This window comes from Galeopterus variegatus, unplaced genomic scaffold (genome assembly GCF_000696425.1).
Source record: "Galeopterus variegatus unplaced genomic scaffold, G_variegatus-3.0.2 Scaffold2244, whole genome shotgun sequence".
In the NCBI taxonomy this organism is placed as follows: domain Eukaryota; kingdom Metazoa; phylum Chordata; class Mammalia; order Dermoptera; family Cynocephalidae; genus Galeopterus; species Galeopterus variegatus.
The window spans coordinates 49,629-73,014 of record NW_007728355.1 but is presented as its reverse complement, the minus strand read 5'-3'; the positions used below and the strand labels follow the sequence as shown (position 1 = coordinate 73,014).

The 23,386-nt window shown below is 40.1% G+C and overlaps 1 protein-coding gene across 1 annotated transcript in view; it reads left to right on the top strand.

Moving 5' to 3' along the window:
- Window positions 1-22,151: 22,151 nt before the first annotated feature.
- Window positions 22,152-23,386, top strand: part of LOC103597236 (ras guanyl-releasing protein 3-like) — a gene marked incomplete at its 3' end in the record, with an annotated part of 45,610 nt that continues 44,375 nt past the window's right edge. Inside the window, exon 1 of the mRNA XM_008581058.1 lies at window positions 22,152-22,569. The remainder of the gene's footprint in view (window positions 22,570-23,386) is intronic.

Sequence of the window (23,386 nt, the reverse complement as noted above, 5' to 3'; positions counted from 1 at the left end):
TTATAGCTTTATAGTATAATTTGAAGTCAGGTAGTGTTATGCCTCCAGCTTTATTTATTTATTTTTGTTCAGGATTGCTTTGGCTGTTTGTGGTCTTTTGTTGTTCCATATAAGTGTTAGCATTGTTCTTCCTATTTCTGCAAAGAATGCCATTGGTATTTTGATGGGGATTGCTTTGAATCTGTAGATTGCTTTGGGTAGTATGGACATTTTTACAATGTTAATTCTTCCAATCCATGAACATGAGATGCCTTTCCATCTTTTTTTGTCCCCTTTAATTTTGCTCTGCAGTCTAACACTGCTTTTAATGTGTAGCCATACTTGGACCTTTTTTGGTTCCTGAATACAGTAAGATTTTCCTGAAGTAACACTTGACTTAGAGGTAGAGGAGAGAGTTAATTCTTCCAATCCATGAACATGAGATGCCTTTCCATCTTTTTTTGTCCCCTTTAATTTCGCTCTGCAGTCTAACACTGCTTTTAATGTGTAGCCATACTTGGACATTTTTGGTTCCTGAATACAGTAAGATTTTCCTGAAGTAACATTTGACTTAGAGGTAGAGGAGAGGAAAGTGGAGAGGAAGGTTAGAATTAAATATGTAGACATATGAAAAAGGGAACTGTGCAAAATCATTCAGCTCTCCCAGGGGTAGATAGGGAGGATGGGAGGATTAGTGTACCAGGCTTTAAGAAATGATCCTCTGCAGCCTAAGGGTGGGGAACTGGAGGAAGAGAGGTGTGTGCAACTGGTCTTCACATGCAGAATGTGCTTTCCAAGTCAGTTTTTTATATCTTAGTGAGTGCTAATAACTGTTGCATCCTGCAGATACTACCATTGTTTTTTCTAATAATTAGTAAATGAGAAAGGAGTGACAAAGTCAGGATTAACTGACCTTCAGGCAAGGTCAAGAAATCTGGGTTGAGTGCTGCCACTGGTTGGTTTCACAAAACAGCAAGAAAAGTCAGGGAGTGAACTCTATGAGTGAGATGAGATTATGTATGTAGCCCAAAGCATAGGAACCTAGGTCGGGAACAAACTATTCCGAGCACCGTTGCATAATTTCTTCTTCCTGGGAACTGGGGCTGTTTCTCTGATAATGGAAGCCCAATGTCAAAGACAAAGGATGGTGTGGCAGTGCCAGGTGATGCTCAAAGAGGTGTGCCAGCTCTGGAGTGTGCACTTCTGTGTTTTTTACCTGAAACCATCCCCCACCCTTCCTGATCAGTTAACTCATCCTTCTTCAGTATCTTCTTTCTCAATTTCTGTAATATTCTTTTTTTTTTGTCTTTTTCCGTGTCCGGCAACGGATCGCAACCCTCAGTGTCGCCCCCGTACCGGACCGGGACCAGCAACGGGATCGCAACCCTCAGCGTTGCTCCCGCGCCTCGCTCAGCCAGTGAGCAGGAACCGGTCTGTATGTGGGATCCGAACCCTCGGCGGGAGCGCCGCCGCGCCTCCCAAGCGGCGCACCATAGCAGTGTGCCACCGGGCCGGCCCTCAATTTCTGTAATATTCTAAATGGTGAAGTGAACAACCTTTTTCAGCTTTTCCTCCTCTTGATCACCATTTAATATCCTTAAATTTTCCTCTATTGAATCCTGAGATCTTTATGAGCATTTCCCCTCTCTGCCTGTAAATGTAGCCATTTGTCAAGGGTCATTGTTTTCTGTTTTGCTCTAAATCCTTGTCCCTAAGAGAACTTGTTCATGGCATCAATGTGTAAATAACTCTGAATTTGCTCTTATAGCTCTGAGAATTTCAGCTTGTATTCTAGGACCATGTGTCAACTGTCTGCAATATATTTCTGATCCATCAACACCTCAAACTTTGCATATTCAAGATTAAAATCCTACCCTTGTTCCCTTATCTACTCGGCCTCATGGGTTGTTTCCTTTGATGGAGACATCATCCTATCTAGGTTGGAGCCATCTTTCCTCCATGGTGTTCTTCACCTTCCAGTAACCCGGTTGATCATTTTTCCTGTTAAATGTGTCTCATATCCCGTCCCTCTCTTCCCATCACTGCTGCTTCCATTCTGGTTCTTTCTTATCTTATTTGTGGACTCTCTCAGTAGCACCACAGCTGGTTTCCTTCCCTCAGGGACTCCGCTTTCCACACACTCAATTCTCCACATTCCTGAGAGAATAATCTGTCTGGGAGGGCTGCAGACTGCCTGGGGTCTCAGCCAAGTCACAAGGAATAGAAATGCACTCAAAATAGCTACATTTGTTATAAGAAAAGGTGTATCTCTCGGAAGTGCAAGAAGAGAAGTTGAGAAAGACAAGGGCTTCCCTCCAGAAACCAGCAGATCAGGCTTTCCTGCACTAATCCTTTGGATGGGGGAAGTTTTTAGCAAACAGAGGATTGAGTTGGGACCTGAATGTTGTCTATTACACCTGATATGTAGGTGTAAAAGAACTTTTACCCCCGATTCCTCTCTCTCTCTTTCAGATTCTCACCAACACATCTCCTAACTTTCCCTGAATGTGTCTCATACTTTTCCTCTCCGTGGTTTTCTCTGTGCTGATCTGCCCAGCTAGGTTTATGCCTCTTCTCCTTTCGCCCCATGGTTTTTCCTGATCCTGGCCTCAGGCCATGACTGCTGGAACTTGATGGTGTCTCATCTCTACTCTTCTTGGAGGCTCTGCTTCTCTCTCTCTCTCTCTCTCTCTCAACTATCTCAATGTCAATATTTCTATCTCTGTCCCTATCTTTGTCTCTATCTCTTTCACTAGCTTCTCTACCTCACCATGCACAAGCAGTAGGAAGATATCCATCAGCTTCCCAGTCTGAGTATCTTTTTGTCAAGCACTTGTAGAAATGGATAAATCTCTTGCTCTCAATTTCAAACTCTCTTAAAAAAATCTGATTACCCAAATGTCCTAAAGTTGCCTCAAGTGTTAATTCCTTGTCCAGTCATCTATGCCTTTGGGAGTGGGGGTCACTGTACTAATCCTGAGGATGGGAACAGTTTTTAGCAAAGAGGGGACCCTGAAAACTATCTATTACACCTGGCACTTAGGTGTGATAGAACTTTTTTTTTCTGACTTCTCTCTCCTTCATGTCCTAACTTGCCCTGAGTGTTTTTTATACTTTCCCTCTCCATGGTTTTCCCTCTGCTGATCTGGCCAACTAGGCTGATGTCTCTCCTCTTTTCTCTCTACCCAAATCCTGCTTACCTTTCCAGGCCCAGCACAAATCTGCCTTCTTTGATGAAGTCATCACCAGTCTTCTATGAAATTGCCCTTTTCAGAAATACCGTAACATTTATAAATTACAGTTCTATATACATAAGAAATACTATAACATTTATACATTATAGTTCTTTATACATACTTCTATCTAATATATTTAATCACATGCTTGGTGATGTTTCTTTAATTATTCAGCTATTATTTGCCTCTATAGTTAATTTTCCAGGAGTTTCTTCTTTCATCAACCTAATTATAAATTCCTTGAGATATGGGCAATATTTTGTGCTTTAAGAAAAAATATCTCTATGGCGCACCAATATTCATAGCAGCATTATTTACAATAGCCAAAAGGTAGAAAGAACTCAAGTGTCCATCAACAGATGAATAGATAAACAAAATGTGGCATATACGTACGAGGGAATATTATTCAGCCATGAAAAGAATAAAGTTCTGTTATTTGCCACAATATAAATGTACTCTGAAAACATTATGCTAAGTGAAATTATCCAAGCACAAAAGGACAAATATTGTAGGATTCCACTTATGTGAAATATCTAGAATAGGAAAATTCATAGAGACAGAAAGTAGATTAGAGGTTGCTATGGGCTGGGGGAAGGGGAGCATGGGAATTATTCCTTAATGGTTATAAGTTTCTTTGGGAGTGATGAAAAAGTTTTGCAAATAGTAGTGATGATTTTATGACATTGTGAATGTAATTAATATCATTAATTATAATCTTAACAGTGGTCAAAATAGCAAATTTTATGTTACATATATTTTACCACAATTTAAAAAATTAATTATGTAATATACCAAAAACCCAATAAATTGTATGGCGTGTGAATTATGTTTCAATAAAACTAATAAAAAAAAATTCCTCTGGGAAACAGATATAGCCTTACATATAATAAGTGCTTAAGTAATATTTTTTGTAATGAGATTCGTTAGAACACAAATTTATGTGGTAGAAATTAGACACTTTTCAAATTATTTATACCAGATATGACATGATTACTCTCTATTTGGGTCTCAGGTAGGTTTAGACATGTGCTGTCCAGGTGTGATTTGAGATCCTAAACTCTGCCTTAATTATTTTTACCTCTCCTGGAGTACCTGATATACGATATTACACACACCAATTTCCTGATCTTATGTTTGGTGAATGAATGAATAAAAGTATTGACAAAGCATACAGAATTTCCTCTCACAAAAATACATATGTTTGTTTCCCCAACCGACCTTTCATCAATAGGAATTCATACTTCAGGGCTGAGACATTGTTTTTTTGAAATATCTGCTTTTAAGACATGATACATTGTGCTATGTTGATAGGATGAAATATTGTGTAATCATCTAGGAAAAATTGTATTTTGGGAAGAATATTTGATGATGTCATAATATTTAAGAATATTTAATAGCATAGGAAATATGTATGACATATGATACCAGAGATACAAGACTAAAAGTTTGTATGCCATTTATACATTTTAGAAAAGACAGGAAAGACATTTTATTAGTTACCTATTTCTGAGTAACAAATTATTCCATAATTAAGTGCCTTTAAGCAACAGTAATCCTTTAGTACCTGTCTTGATTTTTGTGGGTCAGGAATTCAGGAAGAGAAAGTTGGATTAAGGATTGTCTTTAGTGAGGTTGCAATTGGTTGTCAGTTGGGACTAGAGTCATCTGAATACTCAATGGGGACTAAAAGACCTACTTTTCTTTCTTCCCTCAGCTTTATTAAAGTATAATTGACAAACAGAAATTGTATATTAGCAGTGTGAAATATATGTTTCTGTTGATTATAACAAAATACCTGAAACCAGGTGATTTATAAAGAAAATGAAACTTATTGTTTAGTTTTGGGGGATGGGAAGTCCAAAGTCCAGGGAACACATTTGGTGAAAGCCTTGGTGGTGGCAACAGTGACCCAGCGGTCTCACATGGCAGGAAGTGGTGGAGCAGAGAGAGACTAACCTCTTATGTACCCTTCTTTTAAAGCCCTCAGAGGCATGCCCCTGACCACCATTATTAATTCATTCACTACAGCGTGGTCCTACAATCTAATCAACTCTTCAAGGCCCCACCTTTCAATTTCCATAATAGGATTTCCCACCCTCAGCAGTTATAATGGGAATTAAGCTTTTAATATATGAACTTTGGGGACACAATTTAATCAATCCACAGCCTTCTGCCCCTGACCCCTAAAGTTCGTGTCCTTCTCACAGGTAAATATATCCATTCCATCCCCAAAGTCTTAACTTCTTTCAGTGCAAAAGTCCAAAGTCTCAAAGTCCCATCTTTGAAATCACAACAAGTTATCTACTTCCAAGATACTATGGTGGGACATGTGTAGAGTACATATTCCCATTCAAAAAGAGAGAAATGGGCCAAGAGAAAGGTGTAACAGGTCCTAAACAAGTCCGAAACCCAACAGGGCAGGCATTAAATCTCAAAGCTGGCAAATCGTGTGCCTTGACTCTATGTTCAATGTCCTCTGCATGGTGGTTTGGGGGGTTGGGTCCCCAAGTCCTCAGACAGCTCTGCTTCTATGGCTTTCCTGGTCTCAGGCCACACTTCAGCTCTCCCAGGATGGCATTCCACTCTGGTAGTTCCACAGGTCTGGGGTTTCCATGGCAGTTCTTCTCCTATGGCTCCACTAGGCATGGCACTGATGGGGTTTCTCTGCTGCACCTCTGACCCCACGTTTCTGCTTGGCATGGCTCTAGTGAAGGCTGTCTGCGGTAACTCCGCACCTGTGACAGATCTCTTCCTGGGTCCCCAGGCATTTCCATATGTCCTTCAAAATCGGGGTGGAGGCTCCCAAGCTTTCACAGCTCTGGTATTCTGTGAGCCTGCAGGCCTAACACCACATGGATGCTGCCACGTCTTCCGGCTTTTATTTTCCAAAGCTGAGGATCCAGCCACTCCTGGGGCCAATCAAGCCATAGCTGGAGCAGCCAAAGCAGCTGAGGTGCTGCTTCTGGAAGCAGCTTCTCGAGGTGGCCCTGTGCACCGAGCCTGTGGAGGGTGCCTCAAACCTGTTCCCCAAGACCATTCTGTCTCTCTATGCCTCTGAGCCTATAATGGAAGACACAGCCTCCAAGATATCCGAAATGCCTTAAAGGTCTTTTTTCCCTTCTCTTGATAATCTGTTTCTTCTGTACTCATATCCTTAGCAAAGAGCCCCTGGACTATACCCTTGCTTTTGTGGCCAGGCTGTGTGGGTTGTCTGGTGGGATCCAAGGTTGGACTTGTTGCTGAAGTCCTTGGGCAAGCTGGCCTGGTACCTGGGTCAGCAGGTGGGCGGGCCTGGAGTATGGGTCTATGGGAGCTAACCACATACTGGGAGGCCTGTTTAGTGCTGTGAAGGGCCCAGCACCTGGGTCCATGGGGAAAAGCCTGGAGCCTGAACCCACAGGGGCTAGTCTGATATTGTGGCTGGTTTGTAGCCTGGGCCCATGGGAGCCAGCCTGGAAGCTGGGGCAGGCCTGGAACCTGGGGCTGTGGGATTGTTGTGTGCTAGAGTGAGCCTGAAGCCTGAGGCCATAAGGGCCTAACTGGAACCTGGGGCCACAGGGGCCAGCCTAGTATTGGGGTGGGCCTGGAAGCTTGGCCTGCAGGTGCTGGCTGGAGCCTGGGGGGTTGTGAGGGCTACCCTGGGACTGGATTTCCCTGGGGTGGACATGGTGCTGGGACCCATGGTAAAGTTGGGTGCTCAGCTCACTCCCCTGCCCCCATGTGGAGGGTCTCTCTCTCTCTGTGCTGTTCTGCCCAGGCTTGGAAAAGGGGTGATGCAGGTCATGTGAAACCATTCTTCCTACTCTCTTCAGTGTCCTTTCTTATTTCTGTGCTGTAATCTCTTACCCGGATTCCTAGCTCTTGCTATAGTATTTTCACGTGTGGATAGCTGTTTAAATTGATGTTTCTGCAAGGGGATGTGCACTGGAAAGTCTTATTCTGCCATTTTCTGATGTCTGCTTTTGAGGTGGCTCACCTATGCGACTGGCAAGTTGGTGCTGGCTGTTGGCTGGGGATCTCAGTTCCTCTCTTTGTGGGCTTCTCCTTGGGGCTAATTGAACGTCCTCATGAAAGGCATCTACTTTGTTCAGAGTGAGAGATCCAAGTAACCACAGTGAAAGCTGCAGTGCTTCTTAAGACCTTGTCTTGCAAGTTTCCTATCATCACCTTTAATGTATCCTGTTGGTCAGAAAGGGCAGCCCTCGTTAAACATGGACAAGGACTACACAAGCGTATGTGAGGCTCACTGGGGGCCATCTGCAAGCTACCACACACAGATGCCAAAAATAATATTAAGAAAGGTGTCATTAGATTTGATCTTATTTTTCTTCTTTGTGCTTTTCTACACTTTAAAATTTTTAAATGATAAACATATGATTTTTTAACCACACACATATGAATCAATAAAAGTTATTTTTTAAAAACACCATACATATTTCAGAGAGGAGTGAGTCGATCCCTATTACTTTGATATAAAGTTGGTGGATCTATGCTTCACTGTGTTTGATATAATCATGTAACTAAGGAAAGAGAAATTTTTATGGGAAGAAGGATAATTTTAAATATGGAGCACAAATCTGGGAAGAGGTGGCCAGGGCAGAGAGTCTGGGGTAGGCATGGCAGTTTATGGGCCCCAATGGCCAGAGACATCAAAATGGGTTAGGAATATTTTAAAGAGCAATGAGTGTATTATAAAGACTTTGAGCTTCCAGCCGAGGACAGATTTTACGCACACCTTTATTTACCTTTGCTTCATTCTGAAATCTCATTAAAATGAAATCAAAGGGTTTTTGCACGAGTGGGAGACCATTCCTCTTCCACCATAGCAGATCAAGGGACGTTTATTCTCTCCAGAGGGTAATATGTAGGGTGTTTAGACTGGGGGCCCTGATTTCTAGACAAGACTCAGCTGAAGGCAGACATATTATGCTTAAAATTGAGAAATTAACTGAGAGTTGAGACCCAGCCCTCTTCTCCCTCTTAGTTTCGAGAATGCTATAGGTAAGGCAGAAAATGTAACTGCTAGTAGGTCCTAGGCTTTATGTCTTATAACTTGGCCACAGAAAAAGGATGTTCTGGTTCCGTGTCTGAAAAGTAAGGGGGAAGAGAGTGATTAGATTAGAGAATCATCTACCTGAATCAGGTGCTTACTTCTGGAACACTCAAATGTGACCAAAGCAAGAGAGCAACTACGATTGGTCCAGGTTGAGTCACATGCATATCTCTGGACCCAGGTAGGAGGGGCAGATGATGTTGTGTTTGAAGGTGGTGATGGGCGAGAGTGAGAATGCCAGGCAGTGTCATAGATGTCACTGTAACTTCTCAGCCTATTCTGTAGGAAATGATGTCATGTAGGCAAAAGGTACATGAAGATTTAAAACTATTTTAAGAATGTAAGAAATATGTACACGTTTTCTGTTTCTACATTATGATTATTTCAAAGTACTTTTTTCTATATTATTCTAGTTTTTCTCAAAAAATCCATGAGACAAATATTGCCATTCTCATCTTGTTGATTGATTATTAAGGTAGATTCATAATGGACTCACTCACTGTCCCTCAAGTAGATTAAGGCAGGGCTGGGATGAGAAGTCATATCTTTGGATTCTTAGTACTGTGCAATTTCTATTTTAGCATCTCAGTGATCAGGGCAGGATCACAAATTCCTGGATAATTGGGCTGGGAAGGACTTTTGGAGAGATGCTGTTTAGGTTCCTAGTGTCTCACCCACCATTCCTGGCACATCAGCCCAACATGTGTAAAATCGATAGAGACTGGGAAAGTCCTGTCAAATTCGGAAAGCCTGGAAGAGCCACATGGCCTCCTTTTGGAATAAGACTAAGGTATTAACTTCCGAGAAGAATTTTCTATTTTCCTGATGAGTGATTAGAACCATCTATCCAGTGTTGCAGATTCTGTGAAAGAACAGATGAATGTACCATCCGGACTGGTTAAGTTTCGTACAGATTTCTCAGAGGAGCTCTAGGTCCTTGTGTGGGGAAGGGCTCTTCACTGTCAGACCTCCTGAACAGAAGGAGCCTGCAGGTCCTGGACGTCAGCCACACCCTGCCCCAAGGTCTCATCTAAGTGGGAGGTGCTGCATCATTTTCAGTACCAGCCGGGTATCAGCTAGTCAATTTCACATGCATTTCCTTTACCCTCTTCTAGAGATTGTAGCATGAAAATGTCATTTCTCCCTGCCAACTCTCTTTGTCTCTCTTCCATTTCTCCCACCCTCTCCTCTCTCCACCAAGTCTGTTTCCTTTGTTATTTTTGGTATAAAGAAACTTTCCTTCAATTAATTTCAAGGAAATTTCTTTTTATTTTTTTTAGTATTTGTACTTAAAAATTTTAAATACATACTTGATTTAACCAAGTCTAGTATTAATACTTTCAGTCTTTACCTTAGAAATCTTTAACTCAGATGTCATTCTCCCATCTTTCACATCATTACTGTTGAAAATTTTAGTTCCACTTTTTAAAAAACAGCTTTGTTGGTGTATACTTGACATATGATAAACTACACATTTTTAAAGAATACAATTTGATGTCTTGACATATGTATATTCCCATGAAACCATCACCAAAATTTTAATAATCAACTTTTCTAAAAAAAGAAATTGAGCCATTCACACATGAACATAACTGGTTGCATATTACCAAGATCTGCTAGTTTTCTATAAATTCCTTTTACTTATAGAGTTCTGTAGCTTCTGCCCAGAAGTGACTATAATAATTACTGTTCGTCAAGGTCTCCTAGGCATTGTGCTCCATGCTTTACATTGTTTCTCATTGCTTTCTTTATTGTCCTTAATTTTTTAATTATAGAAGCAATACAGGTTTGTTATAAATGAATGTGCTCAATACTAAAATGAATTGTGTAAAAAGGAAAGACTGGAACGCTCTTATCTCTCTCAGTGTGAATATGTGTTTATTGTGGTATTGCCACTGCAAACATTTTCTATGTGTTTGAAAATATACATTATTGTATAAAAAATAGGGCTAAATGCATAGTGTTTTTTTAACTCACGTTTTTTACTTACTACATCAAGGCCATCTTTCCATTTCATCCTGTTCATGGCTGCATGATGTGTATAGCATTGAATGAGTGCATTGTGATTGTTTTAATCAATCTCCCCTTATTTTAGGTTCTTTCCTTCCTTCCTTCCATCCTTCCTTCCTTTCTTTCCTACAAATGTTACATTGAACATGTCCTACATGTATCTTTGTGCACTTACTGAATATTTTTATGGATAAAATCCTGAAGTGGAATGTATTATTTCCAACTCGTGTAGCCACTTTGAGTTGGATATCATCATTTCTCTTTTACAAGTGAGGAATTCTGTGTTTACAGGCCTTGGTGACTTACTCGGCTTGTAAGTGACTTAGTGGGGAATGAGAATCCTGGTTTCTATATTCTGACATGCCTGAAGTGGAATGTATTATTTCCAACTCGTGTAGCCACTTTGAGTTGGATATCATCATTTCTGTTTTACAAGTGAGGAATTCTGTGTTTACAGGCCTTGGTGACTTACTCGGCTTGTAAGTGACTTAGTGGGGAATGAGAATCCTGGTTTCTGTATTCTATGTGCCGTTTCCCCCACTTACCACTCGGCCTCTCCTACCAGTTTGGAAAATGGTTAAAAAGAAAAAGTTTATCTATGGTGGAATTGTCAGGAAGATTACTGGGAATTTTCAGCTAGTAGTAGCCTGTGGAATTAGAATGCAGGGAACATATTTCAGGCAATTTGTATTTTCGCATGATCCTTCAAATGAGGCTGCTAATGTGAGAACTGAGGGTCTATTTATAGCAGGTTGCTTCTGAGCACCCTGGAGAGGCTGTGAAATGCTGCCTATCGCAGGCAGCTAGGAACTGCTTGCCTACGTTTTTGTTCAGAAGGAAAGGACATAGACCATCTGGGCCAGTAAGTTGGGTCCAAAATTGGACTTACGTTTATTTTACTTAATGAATTTGTTCTTGAATAGTATGAGTTAAATTTTGTTTGGTTCAATGCCATTTTTAATGCACGAGGGGTGCACAGATTTCTTGTAATCCTTTCATGAGTGGCTTTCTAAAACAAAGAATGCTTTAGTACTGTGAACAAATTTCCCTTAATTTATATAGGCTATAACTTATTTTTTCTTTTCCTAAAGCAAGGAAACCTGTGCTCAGTTGTTTGTGTCTTAGAGAGTGCTGGTGTAGCCATATCAGTTCACAGTCATACGGTATATACGTGTTGTGAAAAACATAGACGAATATATTCCGACCTCTCACTCCAAAGTTTCATACCGAACTATTTGGTGCAGCCCTGTAGTTCAGAAGAGGCAGCTGTAGATGAAATCTCACGTCAGAAGGAGTGGAGCTGTACACACTGTGTGTTCCTTATCCCTATGCTTAGACTGTAGGTCCCATTCCTGCCTCAGTGAGACCGTGTGTAGAGGCTGGCTCTGCAGTTACCAAGGCCACAGTCCAGCAAGTAAAATAGAGACAAATCGAGGAGCTACTGATCTTTTTCTCACCAGCACCACTGCATGCTATGAAAGTACAGTAAAATGTTTTTAGTCCAGCCTTTACATTTTTGTTCATTAAGAACAAAATGGGAGCATATCAGTTCATATTTGCTCATAAAAAAGTTTTTAACCAATCAGCAATTGATTCTATGACAAGAATGGTCTTCAGAGTTCATGGAAATTCTGGCATGTGCAGATATTAAGGGCAAATAGACTTCAACTTTTAACTGACAAATTTTAGTCATTGGGTTTAGAGTTTTTAAAAAATATTATGATTCTACATGAAAAACAACCAAACATCTTCAACATAAATGATTTAATAATAAATATGCCTGTGACTTTTAACTGACAAATTTTAGTCATTGGGTTTAGAGTTTTTAAAAAATATTATGATTCTACACGAAAAACAACCAAACATCTTCAACATAAATGATTTAATAATAAATATGCCTGTGGGATAAAATTCTGAATTGAGTTTTTCGTGGCTCTCATATTGCAATCTTGATCCTCAAATTTGACATTTCTCAGACTTTTTAAGCCCATGACCCTTACATTGCTTTTAGGTCAGTTTTGGGAAAATAACTGGGAATGCACAGTATCAAAAATAAACTAAGCCAGACACGAGTTACATATTGCAATCTTGATCCTCAAATTTGACATTTCTCAGACTTTTTAAGCCCATGACCCTTATATTGCTTTTAGGTCAGTTTTGGGAAAATAACTGGGAATGCATAGTATCAAAAATAAACTAAGCCAGACACGAGTTAAAAAGGTAAGGACAGATTTTATTCAGTAGTAACTATTGCAAGAAGGAAAAAAGTCCAGTGTGAACTGAGCTCAACTTTGATTTCTACAGAAGTAACTGGGCATTTTAAAGGGAAAATGAGTGAGTAGGGAGGGACCAAGGGGAGGCTCAGCAGAGCTGGGAAAGGGAAACACTACAAAGGGTTGGTCAGTATAGATGTGACCGGGCCAGCTGTGTCTGCTGGCAGCTATTGAAGTTATGATTCTGTCCTCCCACAGAGAATGGGAGACAGAGGCCCTTTCCTCAGGTCTTGACTGGAACAAATAGTAAAATTTTTTTGGCAGCCCTAAGTTTTCTCAGGCAGGCCCTTTAAGGGGGGGCTGAGTCATCTTAGGGATGTGGCCTTGAGCTGTTAAAAACCATGTTAGGGTTTATTCAAGTCTTTACAGGCCAAGGCTGAGGTTTAGTTGAAGACAGGGCTCAGAGGAGCCTGTCTAGAGTGTAGTCAAGGAGAGATACTCTTTCTCAATAGTAAATGAAAACTTTGAAATCCCAATAATCCCAGTTTTGGAAATCTATACTATGGAAATAGAAGCACCAGCAACCAAATATATATGGGCAAGCATGTTTAGTGCAAGACTGTTTATAGAGGCAAAAACTGGGAACATTTTGAATATTCATCAGTAGAGTGAATAAACTACAATACAGCAATACTATGGAGTAGAATGCAGCTATTAAAAAGAACAAATTAGATCTATATTACTGACTTTGGAGCCAATATACATAACCGTGATACATTATTAAGGGATAAATTAATGTAAAGGGTAATGGGGTTTTAAAAAATGGAAAAATAGAACCTTACACATATATGTATATAGGAGATACATTTTTTTTATCCCATATCACATTTTGACATGGGATAGTGAAAGATGTGTGTTATCTCAGGGAGATGGGAATGGATAGGAAAGAGGGGTTATTCCATTTTTCTTTACATGTATCTCTGTATTGTTCAACTTGCTATGGTGGGCATGTACTGCTTTTTAACCTTAAATATCTTACGAAATAAAAAGCGCTCACAGGAGTCCTGCTCTTCTTATTTTGTAAAAGGAAATAAAACCATTCTTCAATGGGATAATGTAGTTATTAGAATATAAATCTAAAAAGAATTTAGAGTAATTCAAATACCTATCAAAGCTTTATCATTTAGGTTGATATTGGCTGTTGTAGCCCATACTCTTTTGCATTGATTTCTCACTGCCACGTGATTATCTGCACCAGCCAAGAAGCTTTATTGAGATTTTACCTCCTATGATCTCCATTAAGGAAACTCTTCCCACCCTCGGTTCTGATGCCTCCCCTCCACGTGCCCCTCAATTTGAGAAGTTTTACTCCAGTGTAAATTGATCAACTGCTTTTCACTAATAAGAGTGGCAATCACAAAGATGAGCCCTAAGAATACTCCTATTTAATTAAAATTTTAGAAAAACTAAAAATTCCATACCACTTTTTTTTATGTGCTTCTAAAAGTGCTTTCTTAGTTTATCCCCTACAATCTACAAATAAGAAAATCCTGTTGCAATAATATTAGATTCTCATTCCTCAGGGTGTTCATACTCCACTGTGGTTGCCTTTGTGCTCTTCCAGAAAGTCAGAAGAAAAAAATATCTTACCCAAGGTCTTTCTACACATAGGGGATAAGTAATACTGAGACTATAGCCAAAAGGTTGAACAAATAAATGCCGTGTAAGTAAATCATTTAATGAAGTGTGTGATAAAGGGAGTGACACTTTAGAAAAGGAATGGAAATATGGAAATGAGGTCTAGAGCCTCACTGACTTATAACCTAGAGGCTGTGATGGTTGGATTAAAATTGAGCAAGTCACTTGGCACTAAGGCTGGAAAATAGGACTTGTAGTTAGCTAGCTGGGTTTGGATAATCTGGTAATTAAAGTGAAGAGCAAAAGCGATTAACTGGAACATTGACATTGTTTAGAATTATGCACAATTTTGAGTAGACAGATTCGGTATCAAACTAACATGGTTATTTTGTAATTACAGCCATCGTGCAAAAGTTCACTCACTCATTCATTCATTTATTCATTCAGTCATTTGCTCATTAAGAAAGTGTGCACTGAGCGTTATCTTCCAGCAAGGCCAGTGGGCTGGGGTGTGAACCCAGGACAGCTTAAGTGCAAAAGTTCACTCACTCATTCATTCATTTATTCATTCAGTCATTTGCTCATTAAGAAAGCGTGCACTGAGCGTTATCTTCCAACAAGGCCAGTGGGCTGGGGTGTGAACCCAGGACAGCTTAATGGACTCAGAAGGAGGCCTGTGTCAATTGAGAGTGAAGCTATGTTGCAAGGATGGAGAGCAGTGAGGCAGAGGAAACCTACAGTTTGCATATGAGAACAAGAGGATTTGGTGTTTCTAATTGCACTTTTCCTATGATTCTCCCGAAGATTGAACTGCATCCTTCCTTTGTGCCTTTAGCTATTACATATTTCGAGAAAAAAATTTCAATATTTACTTTGTCTCACTTATTGCTGAATCAGCTTTGTATTTTCTGCTTAGAAAGAGCAATGATGCTGATGCTTGAATAGAAAGAAAATCATAAATCTGAAAATTGTCCTTATATTGTTCTCTGCACACTGTGATTCTCAGAAAAACGCACAGAGCCAGCCTCATGATTTTCTTTTTTCTTTTTTTTTTTACTATTAGCAACTCTTTTCAAGAACTAAAAGAATCCCTGAAACAGTAGTGGTATTTTAGAAGATCTTGATTCAGATTAACTTTACCGCTAGTCTGTGGTTTAGAGGGGTGAGACCCTCGAAGGTTAATGAAAGTTGCAGTCAATCAGGGTTTTGAATTAAAACTATCAGGGGAAAAAAGTTATTATGTAAGTAATTATGCTAGGGAAGGTGTTTTGTGGTATGAATGCTGAATTTTCCTTCTCAGGTTTTACTGAATCTGGCTTCAGCTAGAAATCTAGGCTGTTTATGAAGATGATTAGATGGAGGGAAAATGTTAAGAGAAAAATACTACCATAAAGGTAAATTTAAATGAATTACGTTAAGTAAATGTAATTATATTAAGGGTAATATACTTTAAAAAAGTGAATGAAACTTTACAAAAACAAGGAAAACAGAAGAGATAAAAAGACAGGAAAAAGAAAGAAAACAGAACAGGGAAGTCTATTTTTAATCTGGCCTAACTTGACTGGAAATTTGGGAGTTTCCCCAGGGATACTGAGGAAGAGGCTGGGTGTAGAGGCACTTTCTGCCAAAGCCTCCTCTGGCAGAGTCTGTCATTCCTTTTTATTCTTCTCTTTGGTTTTATACAGCCTGTCTCCAGTTTAATCTATGGATTGTGTTCTAAAGATTCATTTGTAAATCAGTTGTTTGGAACTCAAAATGTTTTTAATCCATAGAAAGAATGTTATAAATGCTCTTCAATCTGCCATGCCCCTCCACAACCACTTCACTGGTGTCACTGACTGAAATATCACATATTTGCAGTGGATAATAGTAGCAAACTGCTGTTGTAATGCCAATCATTGGACCCCCAAATGCAATACTATTGACTTGGCTGTTGTGCTGGAGGGTAAGCAGGTTTAATTAGAAGAGGATGAATAAGCCCATGAAAACTTCTGTGGCTACTAAATCATTTTGAAGGGTAGGTGCACAGGTTTTGGAGTAAGACAAACTTACATTCACACCTCTCTCTCTCTCTGCTTACTAGTTGGGAACAGGATAGTTAATCTTACTAAAGGTCATCTGGGGGCACTAGTAGCATCTCCTTAGAGCATTGTGAGAATTAAATAAGCATTTGCATAGATGTTAGCTTGTTATATATTATTAGTAATATATTAATATATTATATATTAATAGATACTAATTGCTATTATATAGTTACTATTACTTTATATATAATATATGGCTTTCTACGTTACTCTTTTCTCCCAGAGAGATTATTAACTTTGACAGCAGAGATTTTTGTCACATGCATTTAGAGATGTGAATCCCTAAATGCAATGCACACTGAACACAGACACTGTATTTTTTCATTTATTGGCATTGATTTGCTTTGTTCAAGCGCTTTAGAAGTTAAAAACTCTACTTGCTGATTCTTTCAAACTTTTTTCTTTCTTTTTATTTGTTACAGGCATGTAGTTAGCACAAGTCTTATGATTAACTAACTGCGACTGGGTATTTATTTTGGCTTACACATGGTTCAGAGGGAAGAAAGACGGAAGAATAAGAGGGATAGAGAAAATTTCCCACGATTAGACAAATGTTGGAAGAAAAAAGGTGAAGTAGAAAACATATCAAAAAAGTGTACGTGTCTGAGAAAGAGAGTGCATGGGGTGGAGTTTACTGAGCTGGAGGAATGAGAGAGCTATGTTGCATGCAACTTCCCCTGAAAGGAATGGAAGGTGGAGATGGGATGACATGGTGTGTGTTAGTGCCTCAAATTGGCCAGCAGGGGGTGTGTCACCAGCTTGGAGCAGCTTGTTTGGAGTTTGGCACAAGGCAGATGACCCGCAGCTTCAAGGAGAGAATGTCGTGCCATCTGACAGTGCGTGTATGGCATGGGTACCATCTGGGAATTTCTACCTGAGGGAGTGCCTCAGATGGGTGCAAAGGCCCATCGGGATGTCTCTGAGGAACTGAATCCAGGGTGCTCAGGCAAGACCATGGTTCTCTCCTCTTCCTGCATCCTTTGAACCCGGCAGTTCCACCACTTCCAGTAATTTGCTGTCAAATCTTGGGTCCAGGAGGAGCAAGTTAGAGAAGGGAGACTTAGGAGAAAGTGTTTGGCTTTGCTAATGGATTGTGAGGCTTTTTTTTTGCTTTTGGTCCTTTTTTCTCGATCCCTTTTCTTGCCAATGGCTTTCTCCTCTTTGTGTAGATGATTAAAGTGCTTAAGTGTCTTGTAAGTCTAGCATCTCTTTCCTCAGTTTAAAAAGAGCTCATTTAAAAATGAATAACTAATACGTATTTATAACAGGAACAGTAGAAAAATGCTGATAAGCATAAAGAAGGGGGAAGATATGTGAACCCAGCTCCCAAAGATAACCATTATTAAAAATCTGATAAGTAATATTTCAGATTTTTTTATATGTTCACATATTTTCTTAGAAAACGGGATTGTATTAAATAACTTTTGTAACTTATGTTTTTCACTTAACCTATGCTGAATATTTTTCCATGCTAACATACTTCAACAACAATATTTTATAATGATTGCATAGTGCTACATCTTATGAATGTGTTATAATTTACTCAACTACTTTTGGCTCATAGATTGTTTCTAATTTTTTGATTTTCAAACAATGCTATGAGAAACATCCTCAGACATATGCAATTTATATTCCTTTCTTGGAATATATCTCCAGAAGAGGAACTGCTGAGTTAAAGGGCATTCACACTTTTAAAAAGTTTTTGCTAGTATTACAAAATTATCTTCCTCACATGTTGTACGAATTTATATTCTTGCCAGCAGAGTATGAAGGTGCTGTTTTCCAAACCTCCTGCCAACGTTGGGAATTATCATTTTTTCATCTTTGTCAGGTTTATCGATAATAAATGGTATCTTATCATTGTTTAATTTGTACTTTTCTTTTAGGAAAGCTGAATATTTTTTTCATATGTATTTCTAGAACAGTGCTAAATGTTGATAGTGATAATGGGCCTTCTTCTTGTTGGTGATTTTAATGTTAATACCTCTAATATTTCACTATTAAGTATACTGCCTCTTTGGGGTTTGTGATAGATAGTCTTTACCATGTTAAGAAGAATTCTTCTTTTTTTTTTTTTCCTTTTTGTCTTTTTCACTGACCGGTAACGGGATCGCAACCCTTGGTGTCGCTCCTGTACCGGGGACTGGCAACGGGATCGCAACCCTCGGTGTTGCGCCCGCACCGTGCTCAGCCAGCGAGTGGGAACCGGTCTCCACATGGGATCCGAACCCTCAGCGGGAGCGCCGCTGAGCTCCCAAGCGGCGCACTCTCCAGTGTGCCACCGGGCCGGCCCAAGAAGAATTCTTCTAACTTCATTTTATTAATTAAAAAATTGATATTAAATTTTATCAAATGACTTTTCAAGATCATCTATTGTGATAATCTGAAAGCTTTTCTCCATTGACTTATTTCTGTCTTCATTATGCTAATAAATTCCTTAATATTGAGATATTTTTACATCTTTAGGGTAAATTATATTTATACATGAGGTTAGTCTATGGTTTCCTTTATTAAATTTTATCATTGTTTGTTTTTAAGTCAGGGGTATTATGCTAGCTTTCATTGACTTTTGTCCACTTGATCATTTCATATAGCCTGGAAATTATCTGTGGCTTGAAGCTCAAAGAGAACTTGATTGTGTAAGTAATCTAGACTAAAAACGGTTCTTGGAAATAATTTCTTAATAACTTTTACATTTTCCCATGCTTGTTGACCTGTTGTTTTTCAACTTCTTCTTAAGTCAGTTTGCCTCTAATTACTGTGTTGGCTGTGCCACACAATATCTGATATGTGGTAATCTCATTATTGAAACCTTCTAAGCATGCTATAATTGCCTTCTTGATTGCTTTCCCAATCAATGATTTTTTAAAAGAAGAGTTATAAAGCTTTTCTAAGAGGCTGGCTCTTTTTTGACTACACTTTTGCAATTAATTTATAGTTTTATTACGGTGTGATCATAGAATGTGGCCAGAATAATTTGGTGGAGGGAGGGGGGAATTACTTAAGATTTTTTGGTGGCCTAATATAAACTCAAGTTTTACAAAGTTTTCTTATCTTTTCCTAAAATAAACAGAAGATCCCTCTCTTTAGTCATTCATTTATTCACTGAGCATTATTTCAGCCATGTGTCTCCTACGTGTCAGGCATTGTATTGGGCATTGCAGGATACAAAATGAATAGGTCATAAACTTTCTCTAAGGTGGACAAAGTTTAGATGGAACATAGACACATGAAGACCCAATCATAATAAAGTAAGAAATGCAACAGCAGTGGAATGTACAAAAGGGAAAGTCAGCAAAGAATTAGAACCAAGCCCTATCATAGGTTCTGGGAATACAAAGATGCCTAACATACCACCATGGCCCCAAGAGGCTTTCAATCCTAAAGTGTGAAAGATAAACTGAGGGCAAGAGGCAGGCTTTTTGAAGACAAGACGACTAATTAGGAAACCACTATTGTCATTTGGTAATAAATGAAGAAACCACTACAGTCATTTGGTAATAATAGAGCATATGAGAAATGTTACAGAATAAGAACAGAACAGGGGATTTTCCCTTTTAAGGGACAGATAGGAGAGAATTCCACAAAGGAGGCTGCAGGAGGTAGGGGTAAAATTTTACAGAAGCCACAGGAGAACATTTCAGGGAGCTCTGGCTCAGTTGGGTCAAATGTAGCTGAAAGGTCAAGTAATCTAAAAGCAAAAAGTTGTCCATTGCCCTTGTCTCTGGTGACCGGGGAAGGCAGTTTCAGTGAAGTGGAGGGAAGAAGCCAGACGAGAAGCAGGTTGAGAGAGGGTGGAGGCAAGTTTTATTCCAGAAGCTTAGTTGTAAAGGGAATGAGTGAGTTAGGGTAGTCATTAAAGGAGCAAAAAAATCAAAAAGATTGCTGTCAGTACATTAAGCAATGTGAGCATGTTTGGGTAATGACGAGAGTGAGCTGAGAGGGAGAGAGGGTACGTTGTTATTGAGAGGGTCCTGAACAGGCGGGAGACACAGGGCGAGACACAAAGCCTGGGCGGAAGATGGCCTCTGCCAGGAGGGGGCACCTCTTGTAGGCAGCTGGGGCCGACAGGTGGGATCTCTCATTTCTTTGCAAGGTTGGAAGAAGGTGGTGTTGTAGAACCTTCGGTCATACTCCTGGGCCAACTGGAAGTGCCCAGGGTCTTGGTCTCTGCTTGGACAGTTTGCTTCACAGGTACGATGCAGGATCTGTCCCTTCCTCCTCATCTATACTTATCTTGCCTGAGGCTGCTGCTCCATTGGTCATTGAAGGGTTTCCAGAAATCTCTCTTTCTTTAACTATGTGGTATGCAATGGATTGTGGGAATAATTAACCCAGTCAATTCTAAGTAAAGTGATTGGCAGATGCCAGCAGGTCACAGAAGTTTCTGTTACTGTAAATGCAACTAAATCAAAACAATGTTTTACATCCTCAATAGGCCTCCTTTTCTATTTCTGATTGGAGATAGTCACATCAATACATGAGCAAAAATCCCTGGGAAAGTGACCTGTATTTTCGTGCATTATGTTTTGATGGCTGAAGTTTATTTCTATTGCTAGCTTTAAGCTCTTAGAAAGAGATATATTTTGATGCTTGCAAAACGTTTCCATTTGCACTTCAGGCTCTCACAAGTTGATAACAAATTAGTATGGCAAGACTGAGGTTTTTTTTTTTGTTGTTGTTCTTTTTCTGTTATTCTGGAAAACACTCTAACCTTTGTATGGAGGGAAACTTCTGGTTTGATTAACACAAAATAATTGTGAGACAAAGCCCAGACATGAAATATTTCCCACACCAGCTCCTATATTGAGTAACAGCTCACATATAAAAAAATCAAGGTTGACAGCTTAACAGGTTTATTATGGTTCAGAAATCCCCTGGGGGATTTTTAACCATGTTTTCTGGATGTTCATTTTGCCAAATAAGCCAATCTCTGTCATATCTCTACCCTGAAGGGTGAACTCAGGCACTGATTTTGGGAAATGTCACCTTTACTGTACCAAGAAGTCAGACACCCAAGGTCAGATACTATCCAAAGTCAGATGCTCTGAGGGCTTTCCTTGGAGAGGAGAGAAAGGTGAGAAAATCAGCTCAGGAGAGAAGGAGGAATTCCACAGATGCTCCAGGATGGTTGGCCACCTTTGTAAGCAGCACAGAAAATGGCAGGTTGGTCCAACTTCACAGCACACCAAAGGCAGCAGCTGTGCATCTGGGAAGTGCTTGTAAACCTAGTGATCATTTCGGTTTCCACTTGCACTCACTGATAATCTCAGCTGCTCTGCTGTGCCCCCAGATGTGGACACAGTCCAAAAGACAACTCTGGGGCAGCGTGGTCTTAAGATACCTGACATAATTTCCACGAGCTCTTTAGGTACAGCTGCACTCAATAGTCCTCATTAACCCCTCACATATTTGCCCCTCACTTGGCACAGCAGCCCTGGCCTTGGTGAATTTTTTAAATTGAAATGTAGTATACACATTTATGGGGTACAGAGTTATATTTCAGTGCGAATATACAATGTGTGATGATCCAATCAGGGTAATTAGCATATTCATCACTGCAAGACCTAATCATTTCTTTGTCGGGTGAACACTGGATCCCCTCTCTTCTAGCCATCTGATAACATGCAATAAATTATTGTTAATTATAGATGCCTAGCTCGGCTGTACACCCATAGAACTTATTTGTCCTATCTAGCTGTACTTTTGTGTCCTTTAACCAACCTCTCGCTGTGCCCCCTGCCCCCAGCCCTGGCCTTTGCAAGCCAACCTGAGCATTCTCAGAGGGTTAGTGAGGGTCTGCCTTCCTCAGGACGTCCATTTAGCCCTGTGGTTCTTCTGACAAATTGGAACCTGGGATCCTGGAGAAAATAAAACCAAGCAGACTGATGTGTTTCGGGGCACGTGGAATATAGAGCAGCTTCCACCTGCTGTGCCGGTCGGTGGTTCCTTTTTCTGGCTGTTGCAGAGCCTGGGTGAAAACCTGAGTGAGGTGGGAGCCTAGAGATGACGAGTCTCCCCCCACCCCCACCCCAACACGATTAATTTTCCACTTGCAGTGACCTGCCGTCCAGGGTGATTTATCAGCTGTTGGGCGTTTGTCACTAAAACAAAACAAGCCGTGGAATGTGCTGCTCTGTGCCCATGAGATGGCTGGAGAAGGTTCGCGGGTGGGGAGAATAATGATCTTCAGTTTCTGACCTGCTGGCAGGGCGGCGGGATTTATCAGGAGGCGCATGTGACTGGTTAAGACACAGAGCCCCAGCCTGGAGGAAACAGCTGCTCACAGCGTGCTCGGCCCTTGGCAGCAGGACAGGCGGGCGCTGATGTGAGGAACACCGCACAAAACCACCCCAGTAAGTCACTGGAGAACTTTCCCGCCGGTGTGTGTACGTGTGCACGTGTGGGTGTTGCAAGCCACCAACAACTTTTGATTTTGATTTTGGTTTCTCTCTGGCACTGTAGATGGAGATGTTTGATCTGTAGCTGTTCATAGCTGTTTGTGTTTTCACTGACTCTTTTAGAACCTGTTATTTTCAGCAAGGCTGTCTTCTGGCTTTGGGGAGGAATGGGGCATATTGCTTATTCCTACCTAGGAAACAGCAAGTTTATTTCTAAGTGTCCAGGGTTTTTATGGTCCGTGGTATGTAGGTTCAAAACCAAGATTCAGAGTATGTAGCAGAGAACTGATTGAAGTGAGTGGATGACTAGATTTGATTTTAATCAGTTTTTACCATTGAAACTTGAAAACACAGCGGTTTAAAATAACTTGTGAGTTTATTGTATGGGTGATGACCATTCCTAGTCAATTTTGAAGAACATCTTATTCAGCTGTGTATAACAGTCCGCAATACAGAAAACTGAGAAAACAATATTTAGATTTAGATTAGAAATCTAAATCATATTTAGATTTCATGCCTGCTTTCCAGTTCATTGAAAAGCTATATTTTATAGCTCTTTTCTTCAACAAGCCAATTCACCTTCATTACTTTAAAGCTAGAATTTAGTTGTCCCTGGTCTTCCCCATTTTAGTGTTGTTATGATGCTCAGGGGCTTTCTTCCTCGTTTAAGGCCTTATTTATTTATTCTAACAATGCTGCCTGAAGCTGACTATCAACTCTGGGGGGCCTGGAATCCGAATGCCCGGGGGGGGGGGGGGGGGGGGGGGGGGGG